This window comes from Pogoniulus pusillus, chromosome 12 (assembly GCF_015220805.1).
Source record: "Pogoniulus pusillus isolate bPogPus1 chromosome 12, bPogPus1.pri, whole genome shotgun sequence".
Taxonomy (NCBI): Eukaryota; Metazoa; Chordata; class Aves; order Piciformes; family Lybiidae; genus Pogoniulus; species Pogoniulus pusillus.
Genome location: NC_087275.1, coordinates 14625184 through 14645507, shown reverse-complemented (window position 1 = coordinate 14645507; position 20324 = coordinate 14625184).

Here is a 20324-nt window from a genome sequence, read left to right as displayed (position 1 = left end):
TGAATAGTTATCTCGGCTAACAATCCATGATTATCTTAGCCTATTTGCAGAAGAAGCACAGTGAAATATACAGAAAGAAAGAAAGAAAGAAAGAAAGAAAGAAAGAAAGAAAGAAAGAAAGAAAGAAAGAAAGAGAAACAGCATAAAATAGAAACCCGAAACCAGCAGCTACCAGAAGAGCCAACACCCAAGAACATGGAACCCAGAAGCAGCAACCCAAACAGGAAGCCTCCCATGTTGCAATCTGAATTTCAAGCTCCATAATACTTTGCTCCAGTTATCACTTTCATTTTTGAAGCTGGCCTGACTGCAACATAGCATAAACAAGAGCAGCAGGCTCAATTTGATTAATGACACTTAATTTGAAATTTATTTATGGTGATCTGTGCAAGTGATTTTGCATCTTGGTGCCCAGATATGTCTTGATGTGGAATCAAATTTACTCCTCTACTTGGAGTACAGAAGTAAGTGATGTTTATATAGTGATGATTTACATTATCTTCTTGGCAGCAAGAAAAAGTTCTGTAGCTTTGTTGGTCATTTTCTAGTTGGTATGGGAACAGATAGATACTCAACCTTTGGCAGCGACCAGGTGTAGATGAACGTGTTCACTCATATTCACTTCTAGTGAGAAAGAAACCACATTATGTCACCCCTGTGTTGCTATCACCAAGGGAAAAAAAGACCAAAATAATAAAAATATCTGGACATTTTAAATCAGTGTTTTTATAGTAATATTTTCTGCTTCAGGAACAGCAAAAATAATTTTGGAGAAAGATTATGACAGGGAGAGTGGAATTAATTCTATTCCAAGGGGACAGAAGAGGAAAACAATGCTTATCCTGGACTATCCTCCTCTTGTAAGATTAGAAAAAAGAAGAGAGCAGGAAAGAGAAGGAGAAGGTGTTAACTAATCAGATGGGAAACTTTCGTAGCTCCTTGTAACTCTTACAACTTTTATTTAGTGGTTTTATTTTGTAGCTGAAGTGACTTTGAGGGTCATAAAAACATGAATAAAGCATTTTGGAGGGATATTTTAATATGTCTTTTATATATGTATATATACATTTTATATATGTATATATACATGTCTTTTATATATATGTCATATATATGTATATATGTCTTTATATATATATATATATATATATATATATATATATATATATATATATATATATATATAAAATCATATAGAATGGTTTAGGTTGGAAGGGACCTCAAAGATCATCTCCTTCCAACTCCCTGCCATAGCCAGGAACGCTTCTCTCTAGAACAGGTTGCTCAAGGTCTCATCTAACCTGGCCTTGAGCACCTCCAGGGAGGGAGCATCCACAACCTCCCTGGACTACTTGTGCCAGTGTCTCACCACCCTCACTGGAAAGAACCCTTTCCTAACACCTAGTTTAAATCTCCCCTCTTCCAGTTTAAACACATTAGTCTTCATCCTGTCATTACAAGACCTTGTAAATAGTCCCTCCCCAGCCTTCCTATAAGCCCTATTCAGATACCAGAAGACTACTACAAGGTCTACTTGAAGGCTTCTCTTCTCCAGGCTGAAAAGCCCCAACTCTCATAGCCATTCTTTTATATATGTGTGCACACACACACACACACATATATCTATATTCCCAGCTTTTAATTAGAACTTTTTTTTCATGTGATAAATAAGTTAATCCAGACAGTTTGCATTACATTTCAGTTGGAGCAATCAGAGAAAACAATACCTTTCCTTATTAGGAATTAATTTACACATCCTGTTTAAACTTCCTTCTTGTAACATGCCATCAAGACAGCCGTGTCAGTTATTGCAACCTTCTTTTATTTTCTGAACCTCATTCTTAACAAAGCACTTTAGTAGACTTCAACAAGTAAGGTGTAAGAAACATTATGCTTACAAAAGCCATCCTTCTTCCTACATGAAGGAAAGACTTGAAAGTCAAAGCAGTTTCTATTAGGAATATTGTTCTTCCGAATAGTTTTCTAGTGGATCTGCTAGTGTTTACAAGGAACCTACTACATTAGTGTTTGCATATTGCATAGAGCTTCCACATTAGCTCTAAGCTCCTATTTTAGCTAGCTGGCTAGTTTTTCTGAACTATCCTCAGAAGCAGCCTTATTCTGTCTATTGATGGACACTGTGCTTGGCAGTCCTGGAAGCCTAACATCTCCCTGAAATTCTCTGTATTCATATCTCTCACAGAACTGCATGCAGGGAAGATTGTGCAAAACAGTTTGTTCCAGGTCATGTCATATCAGTTTCTGGTTTTATGGCAGCTTAGATAAACGGAGGGACAAGTGCATCTGTTTAAGACCAGGGTTGTAGAGATTTCTGTGATGACTTCTCTCTGACACCAAATTGTATCAGACTGTACTCCGAGATTTTCCTGACTGTGTGTACCAGGCCTGTTGATGCAAGTTACTACCTTCTGTGCTAAGGACTGCACCATGAAGAAATGTGTCTCTGAATCACGTCTTGGCAATCCACATCTGACACTTTACTCTGACTCAACTGTAGTCAAACCACTCTCTGAAGGTATCCATCTCTTTTCACTGATTACAGAGTGAGGATAGGAGACTGGCTATTAGGAAAGCTATAATTAGGTGAGCCCCAGCCTTTCTGTATAATTAGATTCATTGGTCACAGTAGGAGTCTCCATGAGACAATCTGCAGCTTTCTGTGAAAAAGGTATCAGAATGAGATATTTTGATGAGAAATACAACTGCATGTCTACAAGTGACCTAGTGTGGCTAGCAGTCATGGAACTTTAATCAGTATTATGTTGTTTTCTATAGCTTGTCTCTCTCATGAGTGGAAACAGGAACTTGAAACACTGGAGCAGCAGGTACCACATCACACTTTAACAGTTCAGGAAAATATGGTTCCATGCTCAACTCCTGGAAAAAAATACTTTGGGGTTTTGTTTTTTTTTAATGTTTGAAGTATTTGAGTACACTTCTATTTACATTAAACACAGAGACAAGTGGGAGGGAGAGAGGGCTTATGCTGTCACAGTGCAGTAACATTGTCAAAATGTAAAGCTCTGCAGAGTGGAAAATAATTTTTTTTTATCTTTTTTTTTTTTTTTTTTTAATAAGTCAGCTCCTCTGAAAACCTGGTGGTAATTTTAGCAATGCACATGCATTGCCTTATTTCAAAGCTCTTGTGTGCCTGGAATGAAATCATAATGTTGTGTAACTTCCATTTTTGTGGTTAAGTGAAGATAACCCTAGTATTTCTGGTATTAAAAGCTGAGTTATTGACACAAACAAGGAATACTTTCAAGGATAACTACAGTAACAGCAGGTTAATTTGCCAGGTTTATACAAATATAACTAGTCCTAAATGAAATCAGTTAAATACAGTGAACCCGCGAGTGTAATGCAGCATAATTCTCCATGAATCCTTAGGTCACTGTTGGTTTACACTGGCCAAAGATCTGATCACTTCTGCTTTTGCTGTTTGTCTTCTTCCCAACCCCCCCCCGCTTGTTTTCCTTTTTATAATTCATCATTATCTAGCTAATATAATTCACTGATGCCATGAACTGTCCTCAGGTGAACAAAAAGTGTGTGCCCTTCTCAATGCACTTTTAAACTTTGCAGTAGCCCAGACAATTATCAGGCATGTCATGTGAAAGTCTGATTTAAATCAAGACATAAGCACTGTGCATGGTTCATGATGGCTTTTTGAGCAAGGGTTAATTTTGTCCTTTAGCATACTTCACAGAATTACAGAACCACAGAAACATTCAGGTTGGAAAAGACTCTCAGGATCACCATGTCCAACTGATAATCCTACTCTATAAGATTCAGCCCTAAACCATATGCCCAAACACTACATTCAAATGACTTTTAAACACACCCAGGATTGGTGCCTCCACCACCTCCCTGGGCAGCCCATTCCAGTGCCTGACCACTCCTGTTGTCCAAAATGTTTTCTTAATACCTAGTTTAAAACTTCCCAATTGCAGCTTGAGGCCATTCCCTCTTCTTCTATCACTAATCACCTCTGAGAAGAGACTGACACCAAACTCTCCACAATGCCTTTTCAGTAGGTATAGACAGTGATGAGAACTCTCCTCAGATTCCTCTTTTTCACACTGAACAGCCCCAGCTCCTTCAGTTGCTAAGTCATTATACATTGTAACATTCACAATATTTGAAAATGAAGGGATGTATTTACCCAGCTGTTGCTTTGATCTAGTGCTGAAAGAGTGATATTGTCATGGGGTGAAATCTTAAGCAACCATTCAGACTGCTGCACCCATCCAAGCCTCCTTGCAAGGCAGCTCTTTGCCCTCTGCTATTATCCCATAGAGTGATATTGTACTGACACCGCAAGTTACTGAGTGAGTGCAATTGTGGTTTCCAATGTGTCTATCATGTAGTTACCACACACTTAACACAAAGTAGTGCATTTTACTTTGTGGTAATCCAGTAAGCAAATGACACTGCCAGGCTGTGCAGAAACCCAGTGTCACAATTGGAGGCAGAGAAAGTCTGGTGGTTTCTGATAGAATAAGCCAATCTAATAAGAGTTGTTCTTTTTTTCTGCATCTTAAAATGGCTACCTGCAGGTTAACCTTCTCACTGCTGCAGACATGGACAAAGCTCCCACGTGCCAAATTCATAGTACCTAACATGTTGGTGTGTCACAGGCTTCTAAGAAGGATTGTACAAAGCTACTTAATTCGCAACTAGAAAGAACGTTACTCCAGCATTCAGCACTCTGTGGCCAGGAAAAACAACAACGACAACAACAACTAAATCCACACCTGAGCCTGTGTGCTTGTTCCAATCTCATTGTTGTAGTGGACAGGCAGAGTAAACACAAAATGAAAGTTGTAGGTATGTGTATTTTAATTTAGAACATAATATTTCTGAAGATGTGTTTTAAGCATAGTGCATGAAGTTCTTTAGCAGAATAGACCTGAGGACTTCCTGGAGGTGAGGAACAAGATGAGAGGCATCATCTGTACTTCTCACCAGGCCGTGACTATGCAGTCTCTTTTACATAGCCCAGTGCATTCAGTGATCCAGTTTGCTTCTAAGCTTACTAAGTGTTTGAGTTGCAGTGTTTCTCTCTAAAAAGAATTTGAAACAGCTGATCCAAATTAATCTGAACTTAAATATTTTCCTTCAACTAGAAGCTGTAAATATTTTAATTTTAAAACACAGAAGTAGGGATCTTGTCTAAGTGTCCATCTCAAGATGGACAAAGAACTACTGAAGAGAGTCCAGTGCAGGTGCTCTAAGATGATTAGGGGGCTGGAGTTCTGGGTGTGTTTAGCTTGCAAAAGAAGAGACTGAGTGCAGGGTTCATATAAATGCTTACAAACATCTAAGGGGTGAGTGTCAGAAAGATGGAGACAGACTCTTCTCCAGTGGTAATGCACATAAATCTGAACATAGGAAGTTCCATCTGAACATGAGAATGAACATCTTTACTTTGAGGGTAGCAGATCAGTGGAATAGGCTGCCTATAGAGGTGGTGGATTCTCTGTCTCTGGAGACTTTCAAGGTCCTCCTGGATGAGTTTGTTTGTGATCTTCTTCAGGTGATCCTGGTCTGGCAGGGGGATTTAACTTGATAATCTTCAGAATTCCTTTCCAACCCCTGCTAGTCTGTGATTCTGTAATCCTGTGATCCTGTGATCAAGAAGAAAAGTTTCCTGGTTCAAATATTGATTTTGTCTAGCTTGACCTGTTTGGCTTATGGTGAAAGTTAGTTCACATCCTAGGAAGCTTGTTGGATTTCATGGGAACAGCTGAGGACTGATTTGAGCTCTTTCCATACAGCTCATTCGGCTTCATGGACGATCCTGTCAGTTGTCTGGGTTCAGTGACTTAATTGATGGCTATAAACATCACATCAGGGCATTGATATGAGGATTATCATCTGTCATTTTATCTTCTAGCCGTAGTAACAAGAGTACTTTAGTTAACATCACTATAACTCTTTTTTTACAAGTACATGGCACCCAATGCTGACTAGAGACAGTGAAGCCAAGAGGATTTTGTCTCTGTATCAGAGAACAGATTTAGATCCACTATGTAAAAGCAAACTGATAGCTTCAACTATTAAATGCAAGTACTTGGTCAGACTTTAGTAAGTAAGCCATTACAGTGCTGAGATTCCTTTTATTTTGGTTACCGAAGGCTGTTTCCAAAAGCCAGTGTCTGAATCTTGTTAAAGCAGGACTTTCCATCATTTTCCATTACAGAAAAAAAGTCTGGATTGGGCAGTGTTACCATCACACTCAGACTTCTGCCAAAGCCTCCACTTGGACTGCACAGCTGCCTTTATGACATTTGAAAAGCAAGTTCTTCCCTGGTATATCTGAAATCTCTCCCTTTTCTAGTGAAGCTCCTGTTTCTTCTGGGAAGCTAGCAAGAGAACTTCTAAATGCAGAACTCTAGGATCAGCTTAAAAAAAAATATTTCTTGCATCCTTAAATGTGGTTTAGTGGGATATAAGAGTACAAAGTCAACCATCAAAACTATCACCTCCCTCTGCCAGCTGCCCCTCTCGAATCACAGTGCCACCTTCATTTAGCTGACATCTCAGCAAGATGGCAGAGGATGAGGAGGAGAGGCCTGGCAAGGTGGACACCTCCTGCTTGCAGTAATAATGTTTGTCACAAGACAGTCACCACTCAAAATTTTGCAACACATAGTGCCTGGAGAAGTAGGTGCTCGTGGTCTGCTCCTCCCCTGTGCCACAGCACAAAGCCAGATAAGGAAAGAGGTTGGTCTGATCTGGCCTTCAGCCAGAGCGTGTTCGCCCACCCTGAGATCAGTGTTTTGGCCCTTGCTCTGCTGGCCAGGCTGCAAGATGGCTCTTCCCATCCCACAGGTATGGCCCATGGAGCTAAAAAGTGGAGATGATGTGAGGATGCACAGGGTTGTGACAAGACCTGCATCTGTTTTCTGTTCTAGCACCAGTCTCCCTCTCTTAGGAGACTTGTGCTGAGGGACGAGGCTTCTGCAACCGCAGCTGGCCTTTCTGGACGGCAGCCCCCAGCCGCAGGCGAAGGCTCCGCAGCAGGCTAATGGCGTTATCTCTGTGTCATTCACTCTTTCTTTGCACCTGAGCTTGTCTGTAGTGAAGCAGATCTAGCAGCATTGCTTCTCTCCTTGATTTCTTCATAAGCTTTGCAAGTTGTCAGTGATCAGTGACCACCTTCTCATATACATTCGTGTGCTGCGTTGAGGCCCCTCAGAACCTCCTGATGTCACAGCAGTGTACTGTTTGTGATCAGGCAAAGAGGGAAATGGCTTTAATAAGTGAAGTTCAGGGTTGTTTCATGCTAGTGAAATGCCATGTTTCTTACTCATAGTTTTCTATAGAAATTTAAATTTCTGGTAAAATTCCAACACTTTTTTCCCCCCTTGGTGGATATTTACCATCCACATCACAGAGTTTGGTTTGTAATAGGAAAGAGGAGTATGTTTATATAGCACATATAGGATTGTAGAATGCTTTGAGCTGGAAGGGATCTTTAAAATTCTTCCAGACCAACTCTCCTAAAGTGATCAGGGATATCTTTAACTAGATCAGGCTGCTCAGAGCCCCATCCAGCTTGATCTTCAATGGTTTCCAGAGATGGGACTTCTATCACCCCTCTAGGCTACCTGCTCCTGTGCCTGACCACCCTTACTGTAAATATTTTTCCCCTTGTATCTGGTCTAAATATCCTCTTTTTAAATTGAAAATCTTTACCCCTTGTCCTATCAGAACAGTTCTTGCTAAGACTTTTGCCCCCACCTTTCTTCTAAGTTGCTTTAATTATTAGAAAGCTGTAATAAGGTATCTCTGGAGCCTTATTTTCTTCAGGCTGAACAACCCAAACTCCCTCACCCTTTGTTCACAGAAAAGGTGTCCCAGCCCTTCAGCATTTTTTGTGGCCTTCCTCTGGCCTCCTTCAACATGTTCATGTCTTTCCTGTGGTGAAGATTCCAGTGCTGGCTGCAGTACTCTAGGTGGAGTTTCTATCTTATTGGTTATTATCGCATTGGCCAAAATATGTGCTAAGAACAGATCTATGAATGCAGATGGAATCTTTTCTTAAATCTGGCATTTGGAATATTTAGTTGTCCCTCACCTTCCCCTCCCTCTTCTTTCTTTTTGCCCCTCCTCATTGTTTCCCTCTTGGTACTGAGATCAGTCTTATAATTCCCTTAATCTTAATTAATGCTTTCATTTTCTATCAAGGCTTCTGAATGAAGTGTTTTGCCTTTCAAGACTGTGAGATAGATACCCAGCAGACTGTTTTGAGACTTGTGAACACTTAGGATCTTGGAAAAAATGCTCTTTTTAAGTGAGGAATTAGAAACCTAGTTTAAGGTGGTTTTACTCATTTATTTTTGTTGTTCTCAGGCATGACCCAAGCCTTGCAGTGTGCAGAACACATGCCCTAAAAAATATTTTTTATTAATATTGCTCAGTTGTAGCAAAATTTCACTGTCAGACTGCAAAGAAAACCTGTGAGTTTCCTGTGTGAGCCATATGTAAACTTGGCTAGTTAGGAAATATTCACACCTTCAGGGTACAGCATGTGTTGTGAAAAGATCTCTATTAAAATCTTCAGTTTATTAAATTGACAAATGGTAGGAAACTTTCAGACCTCAAAAGCTATGATATCATTTCATTTTAAAGTAACCCCACCAAAATCTTACATTTCTTAGTGTGTAAGTAATGAAAATTGTACATGTGTCACTGCAAGCAGCACCTCAGGATTGGACAGTATTAGGTCTGTTTCTTGTGTTTAAATCAGAGCCTTCAAGGCTGCAAAACCAAATGAAGGAGAGCTCGAAACATTCCAGGTACAATTGTCAAGAATTAACCTTTATTGCTGAGTTTCAGATGCAATATCCTTCAATGCATTGCAGACAAAGAAAAACATACTGTTCCTCCCTTGCCCCTGCAGCAGTGACACTTTACACAGCGCATGTGCCTGTTTCTTAGACGTTTGAAACAGTTTCTCATCGATACGTATCACTTGCTAGATGTTTCAGTGCTGCTTTTACAGTTGCAATTTTGTTGCTCAGGTGATTCCTCTCCTGTTTTAATTCATAAAAAAGCTCCTGTACCACCTCCTGTCCTCCTCCCATTCTGTTGTGTGTTAGCCAAGATCATAGAATCATAGAATCAACCAGGTTGGAAGAGACCTAGCACCCAGTCCTATCCAGTCAACTAGACCATGGCACCAAGTGCCTCATACAGTCTTTTCTTGAAGACCTCCAGGGACGGTGCCTCCACCACCTCCCTGGGCAGCCCATTCCAATGGGGAATCACTCTCTCTGGGAAGAACTTCCTCCTAACATCCAGCCTGTACCTACCCCGGATGAACAGGCTCAGGTTCTTTTCTCCCTCTTCACCCACAAAATCAGTGTCAAGAGCCTTTACTAGTGTCTAGAGGGGAGGAGAGAGGAGGTGCAAGGCAGGCAGGTTGGAGCCAGGCATTTTTCATGTGGTGGTGCAAGAAGTGACGTGAGTAGAGTAGCTTTCACTAACCTGAGTTAGGCTCTAGGTGGTTGTTTGTTTTGTTTTTTTGTTGTGGTTTTTTTTCACAGTGGCAGGAAAGATAAATGTGTCTAAAAATGAAAGCTTCCATACTGGTAGGTTAAAGAGTTGTTCTGATATACTGTGACTGTGAGTTTGGGCTAGAAGAACCAAGACATTTTGGGTTCACTGCCTCAGGGCTTTTGCATTGCTGCCATGGGCTATGGTGCCACAGGCATCAGAAGAGACAGGGAGATGCTTGATGCAAGCAAGTTCAACCCATTTATTGCATTCCAAATGTGTTTTTATACCTTTCATCAGAAGGCTGCAAACTGTATTAAACTGCAATTGGTTACATGCACTTGCGTTAGAAATTACATGCTAATTAGCGTAGACATTCATCATATTCTCTCAACAACATGTACATTGTGTCTGAGCAATCCAAGTCAGCAGAGATAGGCCAAAACCACAGGCTCCAGCCTTACATTTGTTTATATTTGTTACACCATTCTCTAAGGTCATTCCAACCTTCTATTCTATCCTAACTCACCACTTCTGAGCTTGTGCACTCTCGCCTGTCCATGGCTCATGTTCCAGTGTATAATATTCAGACAATTCTATATAATCACTACATTTAATATTACTATTCCCAACACACTGTGCTGCAGAACAATTCAGACTGCTTGTAAACTCTGTTGAGGAAGACAGAGATTAAGTATCACACATTTAAATGCAATTTGGAGTTGTTTGTTGGAGATTAATGTGAAACTTTCTGGGAAATATCAAGATGAAACATTTTTACCAAAGAAAATGATTTATTACTTTTGAAAATATTGACCCACAGCTTTTAGCCAAACCTGGTAGGCAGCATGACCCAAACTTAGGAAATTACTTTGTCACCCAAGTCCCACAGAATTTTTCTGTCCTTGATCTCTTTGTTGCAAAAATAATGTCTGCCCAACTCACTTTCTCTGCAGAAAGAAATAAACCTTTTGAGGGATCTAAAAGGTCTGAGTGGTGCCAAGCTGTAAGTAGCACTGTGACAGGCACAGCATAAGTTTTAGACTAGAACAGGTAATTCAAAATGATGTAAGAGAGCATGGAGAGGCATGTCCTTATGAAACATCCTCCTCACCCAATCTATGAAGCATTTACTCATCATTGCCATCAAAATGGACTGGATGATCTTGGAGGTCTCTCCCAACCTGGTTGATTCTGTGATTCTATGAAATAAAAATAGTATCCCAGTGGATTGAGGGGGTTACTCAGAGTGTCTGCAATACGAGAGCTAGTAAGTTGCCTGACAAACGTGCTAAAGAGCTAGGTGTTGCCACTGGCAAAATATTCTTGGCTTTATTTCTTTACATTCTAAAGAAGAGGAGAAGTGGAATAAAGGGCTTAAAGTTTGTTTTTTCATCAAGGGAAAAGCTGAGTGTTTTAAAGAGAACACTACAATCCAGGCCCTTCACACGAATAAGTGCTTCATTCTAGTGTTAAACGTTCAGGAAATGAAGTAAAAAATCAGGTATTGAATAAAGGAAACAAGAGGTTTACTTAGTGTTGTAGTTGGTTTTGAAAGGATTTGTTTGCTCAGGGTTACACAAAAAGGTCTTCAGCTTACTCCTGTTTGTTTATTTGCAGTTGTGTGTTTCCTCATGACTATGCCTATCTCTAGTATCTATTCACAGACAGAGGTAGCCACAGCCAGTCTGAAAATATCTTACTCCTTGTAACTGTTTGATCCTGTAATTGTCTATAAAGGCTTGGATACAGTGTTGATGCTGGGAATATTTTATTGCTCACCAAGGAGCACTTGTGGCTATGTTTTGATAGCCAGGTTTGCGGTTCTGGAAAAGAAGTGCAGGGATTCCAGGAGGCCATCAGTACAGTAATAATGTTGTATCTTTTTAATGAGAAAGAGCAGAATACCAAAGGCAAGCAAAACAAGTGGAAACTCCATAGGTAATAACTGTCAAACAAAAGAATGCATCTGAAATAAAATGTGTATTGTAAAACGTGGACAATCAGCTTTAATTGACTTTCTCCAGCTGAAGAGAACAGATGAAGGTATACAACTCACAGGAGGAAATATAGCAAGAAGCACCACAGCTTTTAATTCTAGAATACCCACTGGTTTAGACTATCAGTGTCATATATTTTCCTTTCTTCTGGTGCTGCAGGGAGTCCATCTATTCTGAATGAGCAACAGAACTGAATACAGTTGTATTCTGTTAATGAGAGACAGAGATCTTAAAAAGATAAATCTGTTTGGTTTATAATAGGAATGTTTTTATATAGCACATATAGGATTGTAGAATGCTTTGAGCTGGAAGGGATCTTTAAAATTCTTCTAGACCAACTCCCCTAAAGTGATCAGGGATATCTTTTACCAGATCGGGCTGCTTAGAGCCCCATCCAGCTTGATCTTCAGTGGTTTTCAGGGATGGGGCTTCTTTCACCCCTCTAGGCTACCTGCTCCTGTGCCTGACCACCCTTATTGTAATTCTTTTCCCCTTGTATCTGGTCTAAATATCCTCTTTTTAAATTGAAAATCTTTACCCCTTGTCCTATCAGAACAGATTTTGCCAAGACTTTTGCCCCCACCTTTCTTATAAGTCACTTGAATTATTGGAAAGCTGCAATAAGGTCTCTCTGGAGCCTTATTTTCTGCAGGCTTAACCAATCCAAACTGTCTCACAATTCATTGTCTCACCATAGCTGTTGAGCTGAATTCTCAGGTCAAGACTTCTGGGAATAGAAAGAGTCACACTTCTACTGCATTTGACAAACACAGGAACATGTTTTTAAAACCTGGGTTTAACATTTCAGCATATTATGTACCAGAATAGCTCACTTTATTCACAATATTATGGACTTTTTGGGTGGTTTTTTTTTTTTTTTTTTTTTTTGGATGAATGTGCAAAATTCTTCATCTGGAGCATCAGGACATTAATAATTAATATATATTGTCATGGAATTAAATGTTAATGAAAACACAGGAAATAATCTCTGGGGAAGGAATTCAGAGTCTCTGACTCTCTGAGGGTTTTTTAGGTGTATTCAAGCTGTCACAGAGTTCCACCTTCAGACTTCTATTATTTTGCTGAATGTTCTCTACTTGGCTGTATGTTTTACATGTCTGTTACAGTCTTTTATATTTAATGCTCTTTAAATTACTTAAAACCATAGTGACAGATCCTTCGTTCACACCCAATTTATGCATCTTGTGCTCTATCCTAATTTGTACACTGCTTTCATCAGTATGGTACTTGAGTGATTCCCAAGTGATCCATCTAATAGCCATCATGAGCACCTGTTCTCTTAAAGATATGTGTAGCACAGTGATTATTTTGTTTTAATTATAGATGATGGATGCCATTGATTGTGAGAAGAAGGTGTATTATTTTCCCATTTATACTACCAAAACAGTTACTCTTCTGATGGAAATGGTTTCTGAAGGTTCCTCATTCCCCTCCAACTTTAATAGCTGTGAGATGGACCTTGAAAATCAGTGGGAGATAATGCCATGGGCAGCCCTGCACAGTCAGTTCCCATTCCATCGACATTTCAATCCTGTTGATGGTAAATTGGCTTTAAACCAGTCACTGTGCTCTAGAGAACCCTGAGAGAGAGACAGGGAGAGCATATTGGTCAGGTTCAGAGTCACAGTGTTATAGAAGTACCATTTTTGACTCTTAAAATGTTTGCTCCAAATCTATTTGAAAATCCACATTCATTTTTTTCAAGCACTACAGGCCCATACACTCCATTCAATAGTAACTGAGATCTGAATGTCCACCTCACTGGCGAGTTCCATTTTATTGTTATTCCTGACTAACAAGAACTGAAGCAAAAAATACATAATGTGTGTTATTTACTGGTACAAGCTTCCAGTTTCATTACCGTTCTGGCTCTGACTTTGCCTAGGACAGACCTCAGCATGATGCTGCACTGTATCACGTGCAATTCACAGCCTGCTCCACAGCCCCATCAGAAAGGTAGTGAGAAGGGCTGACTCTCTGTAGGAGGACAGCTCTCTGGGTCTTGAGACTGAAAGCATCAACTTACATTTTTTACATGAGTGCAAATTTTGGCACTTTTCATGTAGCACTTTAGCAAACATAGCACACTTGAACTAGTTGTGAAGACTGAAAGGAATGTGTCCCCTTCCACAGTAGGCTCTACAGCTTCTGGAGGAGCTCTCTGCTTTTCTCTCTGCAGGCGTATACACTTCTTTACACTTCAGAGAATCTATCCCCCAGTTTTTTGTCCCTATTCCAGCCCTTCTAATACAGTTGTATGAATCAAGGGCTGGAGGTAGCTGAAAGTTAGGAAAAACAGGAGAAAATGTTTTATTTTTTTTTCTATTACAAAATCATATGTGTTAAAAGTTTCCAGCTTTATGAGGGTACCTGTTCTTCTTGCAACTAGGGCAGCTGCTGCAAGAAGATCTTTGTCCCACCTGTCACAATGTCTGACAGCACAGGGGACATGCACCATGGAGCCAGTGGCACCTGAGAAAAGCAGCTATTCTTGTGAAACAGCAGCTTGCCTAACATCTGCCTTGAATCTCCTCTCTGCCATTTTCAACCCATTACTCCTTGTCCTGTCATTACAAGTCCTTGTCAGTAGTCCCTCCCCAGCCCTCCTGTAGGTCCCCCTTCAGATACTGGAAGGCCACTCTGAGGTCTCCTCAAAGCCTTCTCTTCTCCAGGCTGCAGAGCCCCAAATCTTGTAGCTCCTGCAAAACTCTTGTAGCTCCTGCAAAACAGCCAAAGCACTTTTGTCCACAGCACTTTGCGACTCTGCCGCTACCTCCTCAGCTTTGCACTCCCTCCTCTGATACATCCTCAAGCAGATTTTAAAGAACTGCATGATCTTAAATCTTGCTGCTCAATCCCACTGAGGGCAACTAGAAAAGTGCTTTCAAAATCCCCAGATAGATCGTTTCACCCTTATGGGACAAACAAGTAGTTGAAAGGAAGCTGAGAGAACAAACGCAGGTGTTTTGGAAGGATTAAGCCCGTGGGTGGACAGTGGAGGAACTGATGGATTTACAAGAAAGGAATAGTGTGAGCATTACTGATTCCTGAGACTGGAGAAACAAGTGAATTACCAAGGGGTTGTCACATGCGCTGCCAAGGCACTTCTGGTGTGGTAACAGTTTCCACTCCCTGCTTGCTCAGACAAAAGCAATGGCAGCCGAGCAGCTGCTCCAGGCCCCAGCTGGAGATTGTACAACAGGATTGATAAATTCACTCTCCCCCACTCTGCTGTTGAAACTTCCTTTTCAACAAATATGCATAGTGAGTGTAAGACAGAAAAATAGAATCATAGAATCAACTAGGGAATCATAAAATCAACTAGGTTGGAAAAGACCTCCAAGATCATCCAGTCCAACCTAGCACCCAGCCCTAGCCACTCAACTAGACCATGGCACTAAGTGCCTCATCCAGGCTTTGCTTGAACACCTCCAGGGACAGTGCCTCCACCACCTGCCTGGGCAGCCCATTCCAATGGTAAATCACTCTCTCTGGGAAGAACTTCCTCCTAACATCCAGTCTATACTTTCACCGGCACAACTTGAGACTGTGTCCCCTTGTTCTGTTGCTGGTTAACTGGGAGAAGAGACCAACCCCCACCTGGCTACAACCTCCCTTCAGGTAGTTGTAGACAGCAATGAGGTCCCCTCTGAGCCTCCTCTTCTCCAGACTGCACACCCCCAGCTCCCTCAGCCTCTCCTCATAGGGTTTGTGTTCCAGGCCTTTCACCAGCTTTGTTGCCCTTTTCTGGACACCTTCCAGCATGCATTTTTCAATACAGTATGCATTTCATGGGCTTTAGGGAAATCTCAAAATACACCTACAGGATCTGTCTCCTCTCACAAGACTCTGTAACGTGTTGCATTACACTGCAAGGTGCTGCATTACACTGCAAGGTGTTGCATTACACTGTAAGGTGTTGCATTACACTGCAAGGTGTTGCATTACACTGTAAGGTGTTGCATTACACTGCAAGGTGCTGCATTACACTGCAAGGTGTTGCATTACACCGTAAGGTGTTGCATTACACCGTAAGGTGTTGCATTACACTGCAAGGTGTTGCATTACACTGCAAGGTGTTGCATTACACTGTAAGGTGTTGCATTACACTGCAAGGTGTTGCATTACACTGTAAGGTGTTGCATTACACTGCAAAGTGTTGCATTACACTATGCTTAGCTCTTCAGTATGGTATTTTGGCATTTTGTCTGCTGGTTCCACTGCATGGTTGATTTTAATACAGCATCAGTTTGTTATGCATGGAAAGCTTAATAACGTGATGCAGATCTTTCTTTTCCTGACATGTCTTTTGTGTCTATTGTCTCTGTCCCGTGCACTTTAGGTCGTCAGGTAAGATTCATCCTAAGACAGTGTTCACTGCTTCAGGACTTGCGTGTTCCACCTTAGTGGTCTAAACACTGAAATCAATGCATTCTTACTTTTGAAAGTGACATTTTAGAAGTAAATTTGTAGCAATACCTCCTAAGATTATAAACATGAGAGTTTTATTTAGGATGTAATGTGGACATTTTATGAGAAGAGAGTTAATACAGTTTGTTTGAATGCAAAACCATATTGTGCCTTGTGTTCATAAATACCATTTTTTAGGTTCTCATTCCATTTTGTTACTTTATTGTCCTTTTTTTTTTTTTTTAATGTTATTCTCAAAGTTACAGCTACTCAAAGCCCTTTCACAGTGATTAACTGTGGCACCAAAAGCACAGTTTCCTCCTTTTCCTCAGCTGTTGTTCTCTGCCTGAAACTTTGACTCCTTGCAGCCATTACTGCATGTCTCGCTGACACACATCACTGACTGGTATAGAACAGGTAAAACTCTGCTTTCTTCTACCACCTCATCTGGCCTTGATTTAACCTTTAATTTCCCCTAGTACTCAGCAATGCTGACACGCTACCTTCTGATCTGAATGACTGCACAGCTGGTCTGAATTTGTTTTGGTCTATACAAACTCTGCTACAGTTTGAACAATTCCTATTCCCCTCGTTGTTCTTTGTCAAAATAGGCAATTTTTGAATGGTGTCAGCTTAGGGAAAAGCAAAGAACAGTCAGAGTGGCATCCCTGCACAGAAAGAGACAAGTGACAGGGCTCCTCAGTGTGTCCCCTCTTACTTCCCACTGACGCTGTGAGAGGAAATATTCCCATTTTATTTTCCTGCTGTTTCTGCCTCTTCTCCTCATCCCATCTTCCAGAAGCCTCCCCCAGTAGGTGCATCTCAGGCCATACTGTTCCCAGGTGAGACGATAAGGCTGGATGCAGCAGCAGCACAGTGGCAAGCTGCACTTTCTGTGTCAGTTTCATAGCCCTGACCTGAAGCTCTCCCTTCTTATCTCTTCTCACGTTCATTATGTGTTGCCACACTGTCTGGCCCTTTTGATTTATCCATCTATCTCAATTTCTGTGTGCTAGCTATTGTGTTTATGAATCATAGGTGATTGATTGGCCATGTACTATGTATCCCTTGATTATTTCCTCTCCCACCTATTCCTGTGTTTCCAACCATACAGTCAAGTGAAAATCTGGAGTAAGTCTGTTACAGTGTAAGGTCTGTGGTAATTTATAGCAGAATCTAAAAGCACTTCTCTCTTTGTGGGTCCTGGCTGCACCCCAGTAATCTATTAAATGCACTAGATAACCGAGTAATCTATTTGGCTGTCTCATATTTGTGTTTCACTACTCTAAGCCCATATGGTTTTGTTTTTCCCAAGTTACATGTCTATTGGTTTGTTTGGCTAGCTCTGTTTCTCAAAGGCTGCCATGCTCACTCTTTTCCTAACACTGAAAGCCTTTCAATGTCCTCCACCCCACCTAATTGCATCCGCTGTTAGCTATAGTAATTCTCCTTTCTTTGTCTACCTGCACTCTTCAGGGGACACAGAGATGTTCTGCCTGACTAGGAAGGTCCATGTGAGCCTGTAGTCCTGTTGTGGAATACACAAACACAAGACCTGGTGTCTCTCTCAAATGTTGGTCTCTCTCTGGTGCTGTGCTCCCATGGCCTTGGATCTCAGCAGCATAGGTGTGTGGCAGATACAGGATCAAGCTGGGAGCTGATCTGGGATATCCAGCAGAAATGATCACTTTGTTATTCATATGCCTCCCTGCCTCCTCTGTGGCTCTAATGGAAATGTTTCTCTGGAATGCACTCTGAAAAAAAGTGTTAGGATGTAGCCAAGCATAGTGTGGGGAACAAGGAGAAAATGCTATTGGGCTTTCCTTGGGTTTTTGCCCCTGAGGAACTCCTATGTCTTTGAGGCAACCTTTGTGGAACTTGCTCAGAAACAGCAAAGTAATGCTTCAACTCAGGATGTCTTTGGTACAAAGATAAGAATCTAGGAATGGAAGTCCATATCTATTTACATAAAATAAGAAGTCAAATTCCTTAGTTGCTGTCAAGTCACTTGGTTTGTAGCCAGGAGGTTATCCTACCAGCTCACTGTGGAAGTTTCCCCTTTAAACTGTAACTTTACATAGCATGTCTTACATTAAAAAATTACTGGGGTAAAGATTTACTTTACATAGGAATGTGATTGTTTAGTCTTTTTGTTTGCTTGCTTGTTTTTAACACATATTTGGACTGGTAGAGAGGCAATGTGCACAAAATGGGGAGACAGCAAAAGCAGAATCAAGAAGAAAGGCAACAACCAGTAAGGTGGAATCATATCTCTAAAACATGCTGATACTGAGAATTAACTTCTCTCCTACAAAGAATAAAACATGCTCTGGTAAACACTTCAAATATTTAATCCTCATCCATTGAATGATACTGCTGTGGGTCTCAAAGGCTACCTTTGAGGAAAAAGGGGTTTCCTAGATTTCACCTCATAAGTTTTCTTGTTGAACCATTCAGGCCTGGCAAACAGAATAAACTCTCTAGAGAAGAAAACATAATCTCCAAGATTATATAAAAGCAATAAATTTAGAACCTTACAATGTCATGGCTTTTTTTTTTTACAAAGGAGAACTTAACTGACAAGTTTGTGACCTCAGCTGTTCTCTGGCTCTTCAGTTAAGGAATTATTTCTGAAATGTGATGGTGTTACAGGCTTCCTGCTATTTATATTGCTTATTTAAAGTGAACTGAACTTATACTTGTAAGGTTTAATGGCATCTAAAATATGAGCACTTGCAAAACCTCTGCAAGTTTTTCTGGGAGGAATGTCAGTTTAGAAAAATGTGGTGGGTAGAACCTAGGGCAGATAGGCTGTTCAAGATTCCCAAAGGAAGGGGAGAATACTCTGAGGGGAAAGTCATTACCCAAGGAAAGCCATGGCAAGACAGCATGCTCCTCCAAGGTAGTACTGGACATTTCACTGAATGGCTTCCATTCATCAGGGACCCTCAAGCAGCTAAGTGATCCAACTGTAATCAAGTGCCTAGCAGAACAAGAGCTTCCTTGGTGTTACATTAGGTTTTGTAAATCTAGGAAGTAAAACTCCATGGTATTTATTAAAAGAAAATAATTTTTTTAAAAAAAGGGGAAAAAAGATGAATTATTTTTGTTTGGATACAGAATTGAACTCCTCTATAAGTAATGGAGTGGTCGGGGATTTTACAACTGTGCAAATACTATGTGGCTTCAGAGAATGCAACTGTTTGGATAGGCATAGTTTTAACATGGTCTCCTCTCATAAATGTTCTGGAGGCTATTTGATGCTGAAAATTATCACTTTTTAGCTTGAATGTACCTTTCAAAAGCTGAAGATGATTTTTCTACTACTCACAGTAAATGTTCATACAATAGCAAAATCTTAAGACAAACAGATCATCAATTTGACAACTTCGTGTTTTAGTGTGAGCAACACTTGCTGCTGGAGACACTTGAGTTACAGCACAACAGAGGTTGGGGGGGGGTGTTTGTTTTGTTTTGTTATTTCATTTGCTTGTTTGTTTTGTCATTTCATTTGTTTGTTTGTTTGGGTTTTTGTTTTTGTCAATTGCTCCAGATTTAGAAGGCAAGATTTTATAATAGTTTAGTTAGAAGAGTTTACTAAATAATTATGGACAATGACATCTCCATTTAATGTGAAGTCTAGGGAAATGAGTCACAGAATGTTAGGTGTAGAAAGAGACCTTGAAAGCTCATCTAGTCCAACCGCCTCTGCCAGAGCAGGATCACTTAGAGTAGGTCCCACAGGAACACATTCACTTGGGTTTTGAATGCTCCCAGAGAAGGAGACTCCATAACCTTTCTGGGCAGCCTCAATGAATGAATGTGTAGTGGGGCTTTTATTTAGAACAAGACAAGCAGAAAGGATTTCACAATGGCAAACTGGAAGACAAGAATGTATGCCTACACATGCCATGTTTCTTCCTCATTCACTCTCTAAGAACTCGCTTTAGAATGACTCGTAGTTCTGTCACAGCTTCTCCAAAAGTGGGGGGAAGGGTAAGCAAGGTATGACCTTAATAGTATTTACATTTGAACACTAAGCAATTTCTGAAGAGTATGGTAGGAACTAGTTATTGCAAGAACTATTATTTAGTTTAATTGATCCCAGCTGGGCTTGGAAGAGATTCCAGCCAAAAAGCATGCAAATGCTTGCCAGAAGTCTGTCATATTTGATAGCTCACACTGCTATGAACTTGGCTAAGAGAGGTCAGTCACATAGCAAAAACTAAGCTCTCCTCTGCTGTATCTAGGCTAGCTGAAAAATGCAGATATGCTGCCAGCTGACTAGTAAGCCTTTCTCCTTTCAACCTTGTTTTAAGAGGCCCCTGGTTTCTTGGAAGTGGGGGAGTACAGCACTGCAACACA